This window comes from Rissa tridactyla, chromosome 6 (assembly GCF_028500815.1).
Source record: "Rissa tridactyla isolate bRisTri1 chromosome 6, bRisTri1.patW.cur.20221130, whole genome shotgun sequence".
In the NCBI taxonomy this organism is placed as follows: domain Eukaryota; kingdom Metazoa; phylum Chordata; class Aves; order Charadriiformes; family Laridae; genus Rissa; species Rissa tridactyla.
In genome coordinates this window covers 36,335,998-36,355,837 of record NC_071471.1, presented here as the reverse complement: position 1 = coordinate 36,355,837, position 19,840 = coordinate 36,335,998, and the positions used below count along the sequence as shown (strand labels likewise).

Below are 19,840 nucleotides of genomic sequence, written 5' to 3'. Positions count from 1 at the left end.
CCACCCTGCTGTATTTCATCGTAAGCGCATGGAGGCACTCCACCTCCTCGCCAACGCCGACACTACTCATTAACTCAGACACGATTCCGGAAAGCGCTTGCTGCCCGAAGAAATGAAGAAATTTTCTAAGAAGCTGAAGAGTTCAGTGTCCTGCTACACTTTGTGGTGGAGGTGAGAGTCAAAACCCTGCTCTCTGCTGGCTCGGCACGAAGGGGTCACACACAGCCTTTGAAAAGCAACTCCAAGCAGTTGGGCTAAGACGGCAGAAGGTGTTTGACCACAAGTCCCATCTCAACAGCCAGTGCACTCCTATGCACCTGAGGGGGGGACAACTAAAAATCATGCAGGGGGCAAACATAACATAATATGTGCCCCCACCACAGCGCGTCTCCCACTGACTCTGAAAACCTCACAAAACAGCACAGAGCACTCATTATCAGTTGACAAAAGAAGCTAGCGAGGCTCCGTGGACTGATCTACTCTACATCTTGCCCAAGCGCAAAATCAAAGTTGTATCCGCTAAGAGGCCGTCCCCCCAAGAGCAGAAGTCCTGACTACCTTTTAACCTCCACCTAGCACACTTCCAAACGCTGGGACACTCAGCTTGAGAACTGGCTCAGCGCTTTGCAAGGGCCAGCAAAAACTCTAGCATCGAGCAAACTAGAGAGATGAGGAGTGGAAACCACCTACTACGGAAACCACGGCAGAGACGCACTTGTCCCGCTGTAGACGTTCAGGATGTCACTGCGGCCATGAAAGCTGCTATACAATCCTCCCCCCCACAATAAATAATGGAGAAGAACCACACGCTCCTCTCCTACAATCAAAAAGAGCCCAGAAGAATCTCACCCCAGGGGCACCCATTTCCAATCGCTGCCTGTGGAGGGATCCCAGCCGGCCAGCTCAGGTCAGCAGCGAGGATGCGCGATGGCAGACAAGAGGAAAGGCCTCCCCAGGCAGGGCAAGGGATCCTGATGAAGCCCCAGCGTGGGTTAAGCTGCCTGCGTTGACTTCACCTGTCCAATTCCTGCCTACAGCACCCAGAGCCCTCAGCACAGCACCATCGATGTGACACACGCACCAACGCAGAGGGGACTTTCCACGCGCCACTTCCAAAGGTGACCTGCTAAACCAAGGAGGTCCTGTCCAACCAGCCACCCAGAAACCCCAAATTACACTCTCTAAGCACACAGCATGGTAAAAAGCCCAGAACCACCTTCAGCGAAGTATTTTTTTAAATAAAGTATAAGGTTTTATTTGGTTTTTCTGCCCCTGCCCCCCCTGTAAATCATACTGGAAACGCTCCAAGCAGGAACATTCTTTGTGTCTGTGCATGTAAAACTTCCAAGTACATGCTAATTCAGTTTAATTACGGATTTACTTGACTGGCCGCATCGCTAATGCCAGGGACGGCCAATATTTGCAGCCAAGGGAACGAGGGAAAAGCCAAGCAAGGTTTTTCCGTGCTCTCACCCCTCTCCGAGCCTGTCCCTGCGTCCCCATCCATTGAGAACTTCGTGTGCAGGAACACCGCAAAGATAACCCGCTCTTTATTTGTACAATTTATTAGATAATCTCCTTCTAATCGAGAACTAATTAAAGGAAGGGAATGCTTGGTTGGAAACGGGGATTAAAATGCGGATAATTATCATAAACGCTACATTTGTTGTTCCAGCCCGCTCCGTTCTCCTCCTCCTCCCCTCTCCCGTTTCCCCCAGTTCCTCTCCCAGGCTGCTCCTGATAATGCTCAGACTGTCTCAGAGGGGGTTTGCTTTCACAATCAATTATTTTCTTTTTTGTCTCTCTGGCTAATGTTTCATTTGTGCGAGAACATTAGCGAGAACTATTTTCTTTTCCTTGTAAATTCATTTAGGCAACGGTGACAGAAGGTGGGGAGGTGGCAGCTGTAGGGGGGGGGGGGGTGGGGAGGGGAAAGAAACAGGAACATTAAACCAAAGCTTATAAATTATTTCATCTTCTCCAGACAATCCAGATCTGTCACTGCTCTGTGTGCGAGGGGATTTTTTTTATTTTTTTTTTTTTGCCCAAGAGTTCCTCCCAGGCACAAGACATTGATGTATGTGGGAGCCTGACGGGGGAGTCTCTGCGCAGCCTTGGCCGCTGCAGCTCCTTCTGCCCGCTCACCTGCCACCGCTACCACGGACCACGGCCGCAGAGGTCCCTTCCGACACGCTATCTAGGTCACGGCCAGCAAGGAAAAAATTAGTTTAGTCTGTCCTGTTTGGCTACAGCACATTTTTAAGCCCGTATCGATGCAGGCAGAGCCTGCTTTCTTGCAGCGTCCGGCCAGGAGCACTTCTTGATGAGGCAAAGATTTTGAGAAGCAGGAGGTGGCTCGTTATCAAGCCACACCACCTTCAAATGAGGTTTGTTGGTTTTTTTTAGCCAAGAAACACTTGCACTGGATTGAGGGGAGGCTCCATTCCCGCAGCAACAGCCCAGGGCTGATGACCCAGCGGACGGGAAGGACAGATGCTGCGGGACGCAGAGCGGCTCCTCTCCCGCCCTGGATCAGCTGTTACCCATGAGAACACTAATAATTACTCCCGTAAAAGTGCCCTAGCATAAGAAAAGGTGAAAGATGGAGGGGGAAAAAAAGATAGCAACGCAGGGAGCAGGGCCCTCAACAGCTTGATGCCAGAAGAAGACAGGGACATCGGCACCACGGCCAAGAGGCAGCAAAACAGGGGTGGGTTTTCACAAAACACATTGGACAATCTTACACCGTGGCTGGACCATTTTAGGATGGGCAGCAAACAGTGATAACAGCACAGAAGTGAAAGATAGATTGTTTTTTTCTTTTCTTCTAAGGAGAGGAAAGGCTTCTCCGGCCTAACCTGTACCTGTCACAGTCCCAGCTGATGGCACATCATGCTTCAGTAAGTTCCCCAGTTTTTAATATGAGGGATGGAGGGGAGGAGACAACCCCCAGCTGAGAAAACACACAGAGTCCTTTGAAACACTGCCCTTCAGTTCGCTTAAGTGCCTTTGAGTGATTTTTTCAGTAGTCCTTCCACAAAACTAGAAGTAGTGATGCTCAGGGGGGCTGGGTGTCCACCAGAAAAGGCACGGAGAGCTCTCCTTGTTCCGTGTCAGCGTTTGCTATCGCACCACCACCGCCATCAGTGACCATCCCCATTAGATAGGGACGGCCAGGCAAGCCCCTTGACAAAGAGATTTTGACACTGAGCCACTCCATGACTTCGGGAACGTACCTCTGGCTGGACACCAGGCTCAGCTTTGGCACAAGTCACACCAGACCAGGCGCAGATTTTCTCCCCCACAGCTCGGGGATCTTCCGATCTCCACCCACCCAGGAGAGAAGCGCTGTGTACAAACGCGCAAGGCGTTAGCATATTGTTATTTCTGGAAAAGTTGAACTATTATATTTCAAAGGGACACGTAATGCACAAGCGTCTGGGCTCATATATCTTTCTCATCATCCCTTCCGCCTTGAAGTAAGGTCTCGCTCTCTAAGAATCTAGACAAGAATAACACTCAAACAAAATGAAAAGCAACCTGGCTGGTGATATATATAAAAGATGACATCTCCAGAAATCCCAAACTTCAAAGGGGCAGCTTTCAGCTTATGACTATCCACTTCCTCCAGCCCTCAAGGCTAGTGTCATAATTTTAAAGCCACGGGAATCATTTGATCTCTCCAAATGGCAGCTCAGTGGTCTAGCGCACTTCTGGATGTCAGAAAAGTATGCACCGCCACCAGCAATATTCTGCAGGGGTTAGCCTTTGAAAGGACGGATTGAGGTGAAACAATCAAAAGATTCAGTGGCAGGGGGAGAAGGGGATGGGGGAAAGGATATTTAAAAGGACAACTGCATGCTGAGGGACTTTGCGGTCTGGCTTATGCGATGCTGGAGCGCAGGGCTGATGGCACAGCGGGTTGTCAGAGGTCCCCAGGTGCGACAGTCGTGCCAGCGTGGTACATCAATCCCCAAGGACTCCTCCCCGTCTCATCCAACAGCCCAAGGCTCATCCAAGAGGTGCACGGAGCCTGTTCTCGGGATGAGGGAGAGCACACGAGGCCGGTCACAGGAGCACAGGTCTTCTCTGTGTCATCCCGGCAGCGTGGGGAAGCCATCCTCCTCCTCCTCACCTTCCGGGACACGCAGGGAGTGGGGGAAGAGGAGGGGACAGGAGAGGCTGCCAAGATAAGTAATTGGATGCCTGCTGGTGAGAACTCTTAATTAGATGTTTTTCGGCAGCTAAATATTTATACGGAGTTAATGTATTTACTTTGATGTATATACGCACTCTAATAAAAGAGCACCCTTCCGATGCTCCGGCAATTAAAGAAGTGTATCGCAAACAAACAGACCCACTGCCGCCCACGGACGGGCTCTGACACACCACGAGCCAGCCTGCCCCTCTCCCCCTGCCGAGCATCCCTCAACAGCCCCAACGCAAATGCCCATGGGCGGCGGGTTTCCCAGGGAAACGCAATTCCCAGGATCCCCTAGCCCAAGTGGGCGAGGAACTGCACCCGATCCAGCCCGGACCCCACTAAACCAAGCTCCATTTTCATCTCGCAAGCTGGGAGAAAAACCTCTTTGTAAGCGGGCCACCGAATTGTGCTCCAGCAGCAGTTTCCGAACAGACTGGAGATGCTGCATTGCCGCAGTTTAATAGAGTGAGTATTTATTCCTGTGTGGGAGAAACACTCCATTATCTGGTTTATTAATTGTTAGTTAAGTAATGGGAAGGTGCCCAGAGCAGGAGATGAGCCCTCATCACTTGTTATTAGCTCAGAAACCAGCAGAAATAAAATAACTGAAGATAAATTATCACAAGTGCTGCCCCATGTACCGCAAACCGACAGACCTGCTCAGAGGGGAATTCACAGAGAGCTCTCGGGGACGGGGGGAAAACAGAGAAGAGATAGCGGTAGTCAGTCCGATTTTATATTTTTTTTTAATGAAAAGATTTCATCATCTTTGATTTTGAACACCACTTTTCATGGCTGGGATCACATGGCTGGGATCACATGTTCATGGCTGAGAGGGTATCCCTGCTCCTGCAGGAAAACTCAATTTATGAGTCTGTCGCTGGGAAAGCAAGACAGGCTTTGCATTGCTTGCATGATGCCACACCAAAAAAAAAAAAAAAAAAAAAAAAAAAGAAAAAGAGGATTTTTTTTATTTTTTTTTTAAAAAAAGGGCAACATGCAGCTGCAAACAGGGCTGCGACGGCCACGAAAATACAGGCAACCCCACTATCAGCAGAGGAGTCTGGAGCACGGATGGGAATTTCTCTAAAATTAGTTTAGCAAGGACCTCGAGCAGCAGTCAAGACACCAACAACGAAGAGATACAGGACTCTGCCTTCAATCCCACAGATGTAAAAACACCCAAGTTTCTCAAACGCTGTACTAGCTACCAGATCTGAACAAGTAAAATCCAGCTACTTGCTCAGCATCCAGATTCAGTTGCCCCAAAATCCACCTCCCGGTGGTGGCCACGTATTCTCAGGCTGCTGGTTGCCACTGGCACCCAGGCAGAGCTCTCCCGTGCCGGACTCGACTGCAGGGAGGCCCAGGATTGGAGAGGAAGGTCTTGGATCCGGAGGTGAGAGCAGGGTGCCCAGGGGTGCATGGACAAGCAGAAGTCACCAGGAATTTATCAGACAGGCTTGCAATCCAAGAGGGAAGCAGAATAACACGATGCACAGCACCATAGGCTTGCCAGCCAGCCAGCATGACATTACACTGAAGAAATTTAACTGAACTAATGCATTTTGGGCTATAAATGAGAAGTTAAAAAAAAAAAAAAAAAACCAAAACAGATAGTCACTTCTGTCCTTACAGCCATTTTCCTAGAAGGCCGAACCGAGTAGCATTTTTGCAGCACATCCAGCATTTTTACCCAGCAGAAGCCCCGCTTGCACCGCAAAGTCCTTTCTAAAGAAGTTTTGCAAGAGTTGTTGCCACTTTCAGAGCCTTCGGCTCTCCAGGTAAGCGTCTCTTGCTCCACATTTCATTTAATCTCTTTGAGAAATACAGCGATAAACACCGTTTCATCTGCATCCCGCAACAGAGCGCCCTAGATCCAAGCTCATTCCCAAAAGTATTTGTTTGTGAGAGAAAAGACAGCCCGTTCCCAGCCCTGGAGGACTCCAAAAACACCGCATCTAGCTCAGCCTCTTTACTCGCATCTGTACCTCAAGTTGAAACAGAGGAATTTCTTAACAGAGCAGCAGCCCTCTGAGAAACCAACTAGCTGAAATCTGCTCCCACGCCCGCAATCTCCAAACATTTCCTTACCTGCTAGCCCAAGTCTTCAAGTTTCCTCTAACTTCAGCTTCCAGAACACAGCCCAAAACTTCACGAATGCCTCACTCCTGCTTTTATAAGTTCTTGCAGCCGTGAAACTGCTCACAGGTGGGCTAACTAAGGCAGCCCAATTAGACCTCCCTAACAAGAGCCTTTCATTTAAGTGGATCCAGGTGTACCTTTCAACTTCTTAAGGTGCTTCCTCTAGCTGCATCTTCCCAGAGAGGGTACTCTACTGCTAAATTGCTTATCAATTGAAGAATGTTTCGCAAATGCTGTATTTTCCTGCACCTGTCTTGTAACTTTGAGGACATACAACTGGTTTTAAAATGCCAGTGTTTAAAAAGGGGCCCTCTCTTCGTCAGTACCACCTAATACCTCTGAGGGAGATGAGCTTTGGGTGAGATGAAAGGAGATGGATGCGCTGGAAGGAAGCTTTTCCTCGTATTACCTCTACATGTTGATAACCTATATTATTAATTCAACACAGGACTCTTTCTCATGGATAAATTGTAAGGTTTATATATGAAAATACAGCACCTGCTATCAATGTAAATATTTTTTCCTGGCTATGGGCTGCTGATGGGTGCTCTGCACCCTCATCTCTTCTGAGATGGGAACAAGGCTCCCTAGCTGCCCAGTCACACCCTGCCCATGGAAGATGATCCTGTCTCTCTGACTTCTCCTTTCCCAGCCCGGCTTGCTCAGCGTCTGAATTTAAGACTATTTGTGCTTAATAAAACTTTTCATCACTTGTGGGCGTTTAGCGCTGCTCCTGCAGGCGCAGTTGTGTCCCTCTGTAACTCCATCCCTCCACAAGCCTCCTCTCCGGTGTCCTAGAAGGGTGAATAGCTGCACCAAAGTGAGTTTATACTAAAACTTTTGCAAGGATGTAGCTTAACCGGCTGACAGCTAGAGCCAGAGGGTGCTGAAGATACCGGGAGGACATCAGCATTGGAGGCAGAGTGGGGTGCATGGCGGGCAAGAAGATCCACAGCAAAAGGATCTGGTCCCAGCTCTTCCTCTCGCTGATGCTAATGCTGCTCCAGAGGCGATTTTGTCTTGGAGGAAGCTCTCACGTACACTATGATTTTGTGAGAGGCAGGGACCAGAAAGGTAGGCAGGATGAAAATCAATCAAGATTTGTCAAATACGCTGAAGAACTCATTTTTATGAGACAAGTGCCTTCAGAGGAAACGTTGGTAGACACCTACCACATGTTCGGCCTGCTTAGTGGCAAAGTATGCAACATTCATCACTGTCACTTGAAGGGGCCGGGTTCCAGCTGAACCATCTTCCAAGTTTCTCCCTCCTTCAGCCATCCTTTCCCCCTCCCTCTTCTCCCTACAGGAAGACAAGTTGCATTCACAGACCCGTGAACCTGCAGCTCAGGCTGATGCTTTTGGCAGCTGCTGTACCAACCCATCACTTACTCGGTGCTGAGCCGCCCTCTGTGCTTCAGCTACTTGCACCAACTGGACTCTCATTTCGTGCAAGATAATTAGCCGTGCGGGCCAAAATGGTGTTAGCGATGCCTACTGCCTCTTAGCAGATGAAGTTCATGGGCTGCTGTCCCACTGCAGCGGGACCCTGCCCTTAGAAGCAGCCAGGAAAGGATAAAGCAACTGGCTTGGCAAAAACCCTCTTCTCAGAGTAATTAACAGCAAGGGAAGATGGCTTGATTAGCCGGGCTGATTGCTGATCACTCGGGAGCCGGAGTTCGGCTGAAAGATCGTCTTGGAAGCAGGAGGAGATCGTGGGAACCCCACAGCAGCACTGGACCAGAAGAGCCGGCAAGGACCCGAGTTGTCCAAGTAAGTTATAGAAGGGAAAGAAGTGATGTGCTTCCAGGACATTATCTCCAGCCCCCTCCACCTGCCCCCCATAACATTCCTTCTGGTGGCGCATCATTTGCGGCTGGGAGGCTTTGTTGTGTCTTGCGCTCACCCATCCTGAAGATGAATGAGAGGCCTTCATTGCAACAGGGCGAGGGAACAGCGCTGTCCTGAGGGGTATTCACGACGGACTCCTCTTTTTCCACGTGTCAGCCCATTTTCAGGCTGAGACGTTTCATTGTCTTACTGGGGATCTTGTTCCCACATTTTAATAGCTTGAATTACGGGGTCCTGGTTCTTATTTTCAAGGTGTAGCCCCAGGCTGCCACAGTGGATAACATCTGCTAGGTTCAACGTTGCAGCTGGGGAGCGGGGAAGACTGGTTTGTGGTATGAAGACCCTGTGGATTACATTGTTAAGGCTAGACGGAGAGAAAGGAATGGCTTGGAAAGTCATAAAAAGACCCTATTTTCGGGTCTTAAGCCAGTTAGCATCTCTAGGGATTAGCTTCAGATTGGGAGCAAATGGCCCTAAGCCCCCCTGCCACGGGGCTCTGCTCTGCACCACTGCGGCTGTCACCGGGGACAGGACGGGATTAGGGAGACTAAGCTCTACCGAGATCTGGTCCTTGCAGCAATGATGACACCCATGGCAGGAGGAGATGAGCGGCATTTCCAAAGCCTCCTGGCCGCGCAAGATTATAGCCCTGCAGCAGGACTTCATTTAACAGAACGGCAGAGAGAGACGGGCAACGAGGACCATAAAACCTACTTCCACTCCCAGCAGAAAAGTTGTTGAGTCAAGAGGTGCAGCCACCCGCTCTTGCGGACCCAGGCTCTGTTTGCCGGCATGGCGCTTCCCAGGCAGGGCTCGCTGCCGGTTTATTTTCTGCTTCCTCTCTCACCTCTTCATGCATCTTCCCTGCCTCTGGAGAGCTTCCAGCCAGGCGGCTGAAACAGCGCCAGCACCGCGCTCGCTGGGCAGCCCTTCCCCACACCCCCTCTCCTCCAGGTGACACACAATGGTGCAGAAACGCCCCTGCCATCCTCCTCCACACGGGCAGGCAGCAGCGATGGGGTGGCCGTGCCCACCGAGGCCACGGCAGTAACCCAACCACCACCACCTCCAGCCCCGGGACTGCCGGGTAAAGGGCACGCTGCCCAGCCCAGAGACAGCTCATCACTCAGCGTGGCTCAAACGCCAAACCTCCTCCTGCATTAAAACTTCAAACCTTGGTGACAGCAAGCACCCGAGGGCAAGGACCTGGCTGCAGAGGGCAGAGGATGGCTTGTCTGTGACCTTACCCCTTCCCTTGTAGGCTCCGTCAGGCCACGGCAGGGATGGACACACGGGAAGAGCAGCTCTGTCTGCAAAACTCTGCTTGCAGCCTATAAACAGTAGCAGGGTGGCTTACACCAACGCGTTGTCCTCACGCTACCACTGTTTTAGGAATAATTTTTTCTGGTATTGGCTTGAGGGAAGTGACTCTGCCCCTCTGCTCTGCTGAGACACCACCTGGAGTCCTGTGTCCAACTTTGGAGTCCTCAGCCCAGGAAGGACATGGACCTGTTGGAGTGAGTCAAGAGGAGGTCCCGAAGATGCTGGGAGGGCTGGAGCCCCTCTGCTGTGAGGACAGGCTGAGAGAGCTGGGGGGGTTCGGCCTGGAGAAGAGAAGGCTCCGGGGAGACCTCAGAGCCCCTTACAGTCCCTAAAGGGGCTCCAGGAAAGCTGGGGAGGGACTCTGGGTCAGGGAGGGGAGCCATGGGACGAGGGGGAACGGTTTTAAACTGAAAGAGGGGACATCTAGATGAGATCTGAGGAAGAAATTCTTTGCTGTGAGGGTGGTGGGACACTGGCCCAGGTTGCCCAGAGAAGCTGTGGCTGCCCCATCCCTGGAGGTGTTCAAGGCCAGGTTGGACGGGGCTTGGAGCAAGCTGGTCTGGTGGGAGGTGTCCCTGCCCAGGGCAGGGGGATGGAATGAGACGATCTTTAAGGGTCCCTTCCAACCCAAACCATTCCATGATTCTTTGGGCAAGCCTAACATTGTCACTGACTTCCTTGTGTGTCACTGACATCAGCAATGCATCCTCCATCCAACACAAGGGGCAGATGCAAAAGCTGGGGGTATAAGAGGACCTTGAGACTAAACCCTGTCGCAGGTGGTAGCACAGGCTGTATTTTGGAAGAGAAGATCCCTGCCAGACCCTAAGGATCTGAGGAGTCTGTGGATCGGGATTGTGAGGGCAATTCAAAATTAATTCAGCAGGTTGTAGCTGTAAGAGCAACCAAGGACCTAGACCCTAATTTTACGGAGCTGCTGTCAGCACATCCAAAAAAAGATCAGAGCATGCCTCCATGTAAGTCTAGGGCACCAGAAGGAAACGTAGCAAAGGTATTCTGCGGCTACTGGACAAGGAGGTGAAGGGAAGAGGAGGAAAATGAATAAAAACCAGACTGCCAGTGCCCCAGACTGCTTTTTTCTCATCCTAAAAAGGGACAAGGATTCTGAAAATTGGGTGGAGATAATCAGCAGTAAACATCAGAAAGTCAAGGTTTTTAACTTGGGTTTATCTTTCCTTGACAATTTCTACATCAGAGAAAGCAAAAAGCTTTTGAATGCTATATATTCTAACATTTTTTTCACTACTTTTTTTTTTTTCTTCTGCTTGGCAATGAATAAAGACTTGACTCCTACATCAAACCCTCCAGAGCCCAGGCAGTAAACCCGCTGCCAAGGTTATCTCATGACTTATGGAGAGTCATGAGAGGGAGAGATGGGAGAAGTGGATTGTTGCTTGGTAGGAATCACAAAAAAAAATGCTCCTTACTCCTGGGTGCAGGAGGTTCAAAGGATGCGCTAGATGGTGTGATACCTTTTGGCTTTCTTTGGCTCCAAAAAGGCACGAGCCAGGATGAGCTGAAGTCGTCCTGTCATGCATAGGCACGGAAGCACTTTGGGAAGGGTAGGAAGAGGGATATTGTCACTGGCTCCCAGCTCTGGGTCACCTCCCAGCTGTCGTGAGTTGGTGACCCCCAAGCAGAGCTGGCCAAAGGCAGGGTGAGGATGCTCCCTCATCTGCTCTGGCGCAAAGTCAAACTGAATTGTTAAATCTCAGCCGTTTCTCCCCAGTCCTTCTGCTCTGAAGCCAGAGATTTAACCAGAAAAAAAGGGGGAGCGGAGAAAAAAAATAATAAAAATGAAGACTTCAGATACAAGTATTTATTTGCAGGTGCTAAATGATTTCTTGATTAATTCTGCAACCTGCTGCTTACTTACCTCTAGCCCTGGGTGATCAGTGTTTCATAGAGAAAGGATTTTAGCTCAACAAAGAGAACTTCCAGGCTGAAATTTGCCTGATGTGGGCAGCAGGGCAGTAACTGGTTTGAAAAACAAAACACCGAAAAACAACGTGAAACTAATCTGAAACCCTTTTAGCTAGGTAAAGGCTTTGGTTTACCGTCGGCACACGTCTAAACTTCTCCAGACCTAATAAAGAAGCATTATCACTACAGCAGATGTTAAAGGCAAGCATTACTTTAAAAGGGGGAGGGGGTGGGAGGGAGAAGAAAGAAATAACCTGTATATAAATACAGATACAGATAGATAGGTACCACGGTAGGCTCGCAAGAGGCAGGCTTTCACATCCCTCTATTTTACAGCGGCGTAGCATCAAAATTAGCATGACAGTCTATCATTACAGGGAAGGAAGGGCTATCACACCCTTGTATGAGCAGCCTAAACAGAGTCGAAATACAGACATTCTTCCCAAATCATCAGCGCTGCCATTCACTCCAAGGAGCGCACGGAGAAAGATGTGGCAGATCCAAGATTTTTTTGGAGGCATTAATAACACAAACAGCGTAAAGCAATAGATCAGACTCCTGCCTGCCAGGGAAAGGCCAGGCGGCCAGGTATGGAAAGCGGCAATACAGTGAAATTGCAGGTGTTTTGAGGAGAATTTGAGCGGCGCTTTTTTGTTTATTCGTGACTTGCTGCATGCACGGGGTTCCCCTTTTCAGCCTGGGACAAGTCCTGCTCAGAAAGAGCCCTGTGCAATATACTACCTCTTCCTATCTAAACGCAGCAGTCAAAGCAAGATAATGAGATCCGTGACGATTTCATTATCCCCCTCCTAAGGCAGCTGCCCCATCCCAAGCCTGGTAGGGAGCCCATGGTGTCCTAGACCCCCCGACGTGGCCAAGACCTGCTGGGAATCCAGCGGCAAAATAATTCCACAAGGCAGCTGCCACAGGGAGACCGCATCCTCTTCCTGTACGTCACCTCTTCAAATGGGGAAAAAAAACACCAAACGATTGAACCTCAGACCGGGAATTCGAGTAACTTAATTAGGAAAAGAGCCTTAAAACCTTTGCAGCACCCCGACACTGGCCCGTACCAAGGAAAACGTATCAAAGATGGACTCGTGCATCAGAATCCGAGGAATCCCCTTTTTTTTCCTGGCATCAGGCATGCCAGAGCACTTGAAGGTGCAACAACCTGCAGGCAGGGAAGGGGCAGGGGGAGTCCTCCAGCGACATAAGTCAGTCCAGATGGTGCTGGCTTACAAGTCCCTACCTTTAAATTGATTAATAATGACACATTTAAATGGATAACATAAATTAATTTCTGAATTGCGCCATTAGTAAGTAATTAATTTCTTTGCTCTGTGAAACTAAGATATCACTGTTATCTAAATCTATAAAGAGAAGAAATGCTGAACGAGGACTCCATTAATGTAAAAATTGATTTTTCCATTTACCCTCTTCCGAGGAGGGTTTTTTTTCCCTCCCCATCCCTCCAATGCATTTATTTTTCAAGTGGCTGGGGGTGGGCAGAGTAACCTAATTTATACTTGCAGTGGTAATCAAAAGATCATGCAAGCTCATTTCAACCAAATGATGTCATTATGAAGGCTGTTAAAGCCGGGGTTGCCTTGGAAACGCAAAATACTGATAGTTGAGGTTGGACATCTGAGTTCTCCGTAGGCACAGTAACGAGGAAACGGCGTGGCCCTGCCAGACCTGGCCTGACTGGTCACGCTGGGAAGATCATCCCAAGTTACTGAGATGGTCTCTTCAGCGCTCATCAGGCTACCGTTCTTCCTATTCCTCCCACCATCTGCCAGAACCTATTACCTTTACAGAGCCAGGAGAGAAGAACTCACTGGGTTAAAAGGCAAGCAGGAATGACAAGGCGTGGGGTAGGACCTGCTCATCCCAGTGGGAAGGAGGCACCAGCCAAAGGCTGCATGTTGCTTACCACCACCATTTCACCCCAAAGAGATGCCTCTGCCACCATCCTGGCGCAGCCCGGGATGGAGATTTGCTGGGCACTCAGGGTGTCTCTGCTGACCAGAGCCAGGATCCTGTTGTAGCCAAGGTGTTAGAACCTCCTTTCCAAAGGGAGGTAAAGGATCTAGGACACGCTCAGCCTTGGTGCAGGAGATCATGCGCTCAGCACCCTGTCGCACGCTCCAGAGGGGAAGGTGCAGCCTAGGAGAGGGGAGCTCTAGTTTGGGTGCCCCAGGGCAAGAGACTTCCTTGCCAAGATCAACAGCTTCAACTCTGGCTGGACAAAACAAGTCATATCTGTCCCCTCTTACAGTCCTGGATCCTTCAAATGAGGATACTTTGACTAGGAGTTATTTCAAAAACAATTCCAGGAACGGAGCTAACTTTCTATCTACTACTTAGAGGGAAAAAAAAAAAAGCCTTGATTTTTTCCACGCAGTGAATATTTCCACGGCCGTTCTGCCAAGCTGGCTTTAGGCAGCTGTCCCCACTGGTGTCGTTTGCATGGGGGGAACAATGAGAAACAACTGACACCGGTTAGGTGGCAGGCTTTGGGCAGCCCAGGACTTTCGTCCACCAACAGAAAAGGACGCAGACTGAAGCTGTGGGTTCGGGACAACTCCCTGGGTCTCTTTAGCCAGTTCTGCGCTTCCCAGTTCAAGGTACTGGGAGAGGAAGGTTTGGACTAAACTGGAGATGCATTAGCGGCTCTCTGCATCAGCGGTACACCTGCCTTGCTCTGCCGAGAAAGCCCCGTCCCTCCCATTGGGATCTTTCAACCGTGCCAAGCCATGAATTTCACAGTTCCTTTTCAGCTCTTTTTCCCCTACCCTGTCCCAAGAACAATGCGATGTCATCTCTCATCACGTCACGCCAAGCTGAAAGCCAACTTTAAGGTGCGCCTCGGAGAGAGGGGGCACAGCCCGAACCACGTCTTCAAATGTATCCACCACCCTAAGAAGAGAACAGAGCTGGCTGAATTATTTACAGCGAGTATTTTGGCTGTATCTTCCCCCCCCCCCCCCCCCTTGTTAAAGAGCACAAAATAAAACAGGCATACAAACAAGTCAGTAGGATGAAACATTTACTCTCTGGGCAAGGAGTGTTAAATGAATGTATTTCAGCTTCTCAATTAACATGCGGATGTCCCCTAGTCACTGCCAGGGTTTTTTCACTTTGGTGAGCAGGTGAGGACATTAATACCCCGACGTGATCTTCCTTCTCTTCCCTTATTGAGTCACCTTCCCCTTACGCGCAGGAGTTTCTTTGAAGGTTCATCAATTGAAATTGTTTGAATGCACCAAGAAAAATAATAAAAAGAACACTTCATAACATTGGCAGGAGCGTTTCAGGCATGAGCACTTTGAATATTTATTCGCCCTTTGTGTGAGCAATCTCAGCAAGAAGGAGCCAACGTGAATAAAAGGAATTGCAAATACCAGGGAAGCGCCTCGCTAGTTTTCATTCATGAGAATATTTGCACAGGCTCCTGGAAGAATTATCAGGCAAGGTAATACAAAATCCCTTGTAGCCTCAAAGCTTTGGACACTCCATAATCCTCCTTGTCCGATGAAAAACATCTTTTCCTGAGAGCTGAGGGCCTAAGCTGTCGGGTGGGTTTTTTTTCCCTGGCTTGGGAAGCCTGGAGAAGGATTGGAAAAGCTTGGAGAATTGTTATCTTTGCCCCCGTTCCTGTTTCACGCTGCCTCGTCTTTCCTCTGCCTCTCCTCTCCCATCCGCTATCTCTCCCTTGAGCTGAAATGGGGAGAACAAGCTAAGAAGTCATAAAAAAAAAAAAAAAGGCAGGGAATTAAAAAAAAAAAAAAAAAAAGAGCTGGCCAAGGAGGCAACCCCATGGGAGCTGTGGGAAGGTGGGGGACTCGCAGGGAAAAGCCTGTTAAGCAGCAAGTCATGGCAGAACTTTGTACCACAGGGTCTGGATCAGACAAGATCCCGTCTGGGATCAAAATGAGAACTAATTGCTAAGGAGCAGAGCCAAAAGATCCTTCTGCCCAGGAAAGAGAAAGCAGCATCCATTGAGTTTCTGGGGCTCAGCAATAAAAGTGCTGGGGTCAATTTACTCATAATTAGCCTTTACGGGCCTACGGAATTTCATTCTTGCCATAGAATTTTATAGGGTAGCTCAGAAACTTATAGAAAGGATATTGTTTTCCATTATCTTGCACACGTTTTTAGAGCATTTCTCTAGAACCCTGTTGGTTTCAGCCCTGTTAAATTCAATAACTTCCCTAAGGGAGTGCTTTAAGTGTCAGGCTTGATTCAGTTATATAAAGGGATAAGGGAATAATCGTTAGACAGTGCGCGGGGATGGGAGAAGTGGTTTTGCGTGGCACCAGTCTTATTTAAGAACAGTCTGAATTTATAGATGAGGCTGAGGAGAAAGTTGGAAGCAACTAACATAAGCGTAAAAGACAAAACCCAGCCAGTGCTTTTAGAGAGGGCTGTGATTAACTGGGATACCACAGAGACACGAGGATGGTTTCAGACGAGTATTTTAAGTGTTTTTAGATGTTTGCCTTGGCTTCATCAAGATGATGTCCCATGTACTCTTCTTGTATTCATAATGTAAGCTTATGGGCACTGGAGTTTATATAAGAGCCTGTATGGCTTGCTTTGCAATTAACACATCCTGCAATTAGCAATCCAAAACACTGAAGTCTTTAATATTTCTTCTTACTGCTAATACAGAATATTTTACCTCTAATATACTGTTGTCCTTGCACCTTAATTTATTATGACAGCGTGAACCGTGACTAATCCTCCTGAGTGCTGAGCGCGGGCACAGACCAAACACCCAAATCAGCATCCCTGCTTCCCACTGCTCCCCCAGCATCCTCTCCAGAAAGGGCGGAGGTGGACAAGTGTGGCCTTCAGGAGACAAGGGCTGTGAAGATCATCCATCCATCCATCCAAGACCTGCTCTGATCAGGAGGCACCTGCGATTGGAAGGGGAGAGAGGGCCTGGGGTTGCTTTTACGCGGTATTGCAGCAGAGGAGAGGCAGTTCCCAAGAGGCAGGTTTCAAAGGGCACATACGGACTGAAAGACCCTGTGATAGACTTTTCACCCAGGCTGTGCACCTCAAAGGTCAAGAAAACCCCAAGCACATAGGCCCAACTCCATTTTCTTCACTAACAGAACCAAGTAACATGCATTTTTCAGCCAGTGACTAAGACGACTCAAGCTTTCTACCCTTAACCAGGGATATTTGTCAGCACTTCCCAGAAGATCTGCTTCATAAGCGGGTTATCCTCAGGTTTCTCCACCCACGCCTGAGACCCTTCAAGGAGAAGGCACCTCATGACTCACCACCTGAGCCCAAACCGATCCAGCCCCATTAGCTGGGACCTTTCGGGCCAGACTCATGCCTTCCCAATGGTGCTCAAGACGCCATGGAGAAACACTGCCAACACCAGCTCCAACTGCAACATGAGCCTGGATATGGCTGGAGGTGCATGTGGAGCCTTTCCCAATATTGCCATCGACGCCCAAAAACCCATAGCAGCAGGCGGCAGGGCTGGTCGGTGCCAGAAGGTGGTGAGGTCACCCCTGTCCCTCCCCACAGCACCCACGTAGCTGGGAACAAACTTCTCCCTCGCCTCTGCCTACTCGGGCAGTGCTTAGTGCCTGAAGCCTGGAGATCGATAGCTCCTGCTTTGCAGAAGTCAGGACAACTGCAGGAACTCCTCCCGAGTACCCAAATGCCTCGTTTATTTTAAGTTAGGTGGCTCTTCTCAGCCCCGTGCTGGGTGCGGGTTTCCTGGTCCATCATTACAAACCCTTTTTACAACTTCTTTGGGTTCATCCCTGGCCTGAGCGTGAGACGCTCCATTTGTTTTTGCAAGAACGTCCCCGAGATTTATACCTATAATTATACAGGTAACCTTTCTGACAGGGAATTTTGAAATGATCAACGCTAAAGCAACCTACACATTAAATGTGATTAATAAGACGCCAAGTGGCCAGGAGTCTGCGCCTCCCTGCTTGTTAAGCATGTCAGCCGGAGTGTCCCCAGCTGATCCCGCTGCCCGGAGACATCGTGGGACACCCAAAAATGGTGTGGAGTGGCCTTGGTCACTCCCGTTGGACATATCCACTCCTCCCAGGCAACGTCCATGGGAGGATTAGGGTACACACAAGCACAGAGGATGACATCCGTCTCCCAAAGCTTCATTTCTGAGGATGAAGACTTCTTCTGGTCCTTGCTAATATCTTCTCCTGCCCTCTGAGTCCTTTTGTCCCCTTCCCGGTGGGAGCCATACTGGCACAGCCACAGCTGGAGGGATACTGAAGAGGTGACAGCGGGATCCGGCATGACAGGAGACAGATGAGCAGCAGCCTGGCTGGGAGGCAGGTTAAACAAGGTGCCCGCTCCCCCGGTGCGAGGTCCCCTCTGCAGAATTGTCTTGCCATCCCCAGGGGCGCCTGATGGAGCTCTTCTCCTCGCTGGCTGAGCAGGCGCCAGCTTCACCTGCTATCAAAGCACCCGCTACCCATGTAATCGGGGAAAACAGCATCTGTCAGGATATCTATCATGCCCCGCGGAGGCATGTCCCCTCCTCCCACCCAAAAGGGTCACAGGAGCGTAAGACGGAGCTTGGCCGCGTGCGGCATTGCCGAGGAAGCCAGCTTCACGGTGTGCTTGGCAGGTTGCACAGCCCCATCCTTTACGGCATGCGTCGAGCCGAGGTTTTACAAAGCTTGCGTTTTGCTGACGGGTTGCCCAAAGACAGTAAAAATCAGTCACAGTCAAGCTTGCATTGACCTTCAGTCGACGGCTACAGCACGCTAGAATTACGGGAGAAACCCTGATAGCTGCATCCCTATTCTCTGGACAAAGTTATTGCATATAAATTACGTATTGATTAGAGGCAGGAAACGTGAAGAAGCCTCTTTGGGAAAACTGGAGGGTGGAAAAAATTTCAGGGACTGACAAAAGAGCTACTTTAATTAGGAAGGAAAGGAAAGTAGTGGGAAGAAAAAGCAAACACAACCTCCCTTCAAGAGCCTCCCACTCCAGATCTGAAAATCTGATCAGGAATCGTCCCTCTTAAGGAAAGGAAACTGGATTTTGGAGCTCTTTTGGCTGGGCCATGGCTGCAGGAAAATGAGCTGGCTTCCTCCCTTTGCCCCACGCTGACGAGGATGGAGGCCGGGCAAAAGAGAGGCCACACTTTCTGCCGCTCCTGAATATTGCATGGCGAATGGGGAAAGCGATAGATCACCCAACGAGTGTGTAACGACCATGCTTATTTCTGCCTTCTAGCTCAAAGTGCTTGCAGGGTAATTACACATTTTGGACTTATTAGCTGTAATTACTAGGTTCTGTAATCTGCAGAACGTGTCATTAGAGCATGGGCAACCTCAAGTGGCCTAAGCATGCTCAGAAAAGTTTCTTGTTTACCGTCAACTTTTCCTGCATCAACCCTAGATGACCACAGAGAGACAAGGTGCTTCTTCTCATGTTGTGGAGCTTGGAGGCTGTGGTCCTCTGAACTGGGACAGATGGGATGCTTGTGGGAACGCAGGCAGCCCTGGCCTGCAAGCTGATTGCAGGCTACGGGAGTCTTTGCGAAATTTGGCTCTCATTCATATGGCCAAATAACATGTGGTGTTCGCAGTAAAGCCACAGCACTCCTTTGGACAGACACCACTACACCAGTAGCGGCTGGACCAGCTACAGGGCTTCAGCTCCTGCCTCCTGTCCCTTCACTGCTGGGCACTGCCAGGAGCTGCCTTCAGCAGGATGGCTTTTGAATCATGCCGCTATCAATAAGCAGAAAATAGAGGTTTCAAAGTCGGTTTGGGTCTACGTAAAAGCCCTGCCAGCTCATCGCAGATGGGACCGGTCGTGGCCAGAGCAAGCGCAGGCTCCCGGGCTTATCTCAACGTACAGAAATGAATTGGTTTAGGACCCTCCTACCTACCAGACTGGTACAGGCCAGGTTTCTCCCTGCCCCAAATTAATTCATTCTTTCTCTATTTCCACTCCTCCTTTCACCTGGAGTAATCTCCCTGCCGTGTTTCTCTTCAGCCTCCCCTGCTTTTGGGGCGTTAGCTGGACCCACACCTCCAGGCTGCTGCTCTGGTCCATCCCTGCAGGCAGCAGTTCTCCCCAGCAGCCGCCTCGCAGCCCAGATCCTACCTTTGCCCCCGAAATTAAACACAGCCTCTCAATTAACATCCGTCTCCCTTTCCAGACAAGAGAGAGCTGGCAGCTTGGCCAGGACTGGAAAGGCAGAGTCTGTGGGAAAGCCTGGGATTCCCACACCTCGGACAATTAGCTTCTCCATGTAACATTCCCCAGGACAGCTTAGGTTTGCTAATGCAGCCTTTTTTCCAAAATCCCTTTAATTTCACACCAGCGCACGAAACAGAAAAGCCAG

The 19,840-nt window shown here is 49.7% G+C and overlaps 1 protein-coding gene and 1 long non-coding RNA gene across 6 annotated transcripts in view; one reads left to right on the top strand and one right to left on the bottom strand.

Annotated features, from left to right (window-relative positions):
- Positions 1–19,840, top strand: part of PCBD1 (pterin-4 alpha-carbinolamine dehydratase 1) — a 213,649-nt gene that overhangs the window by 106,610 nt on the left and 87,199 nt on the right. The gene's annotated exons all lie outside the window — the stretch shown is intronic.
- Positions 1–19,840, bottom strand: part of LOC128910947 (uncharacterized) — a 132,576-nt gene that overhangs the window by 72,784 nt on the left and 39,952 nt on the right. For all 5 annotated transcript variants that reach the window (XR_008466945.1, XR_008466943.1, XR_008466947.1 and 2 more), the window contains one exon: positions 14,265–14,388. This is a non-coding gene — a long non-coding RNA (uncharacterized LOC128910947). The remainder of the gene's footprint in view (positions 1–14,264; positions 14,389–19,840) is intronic.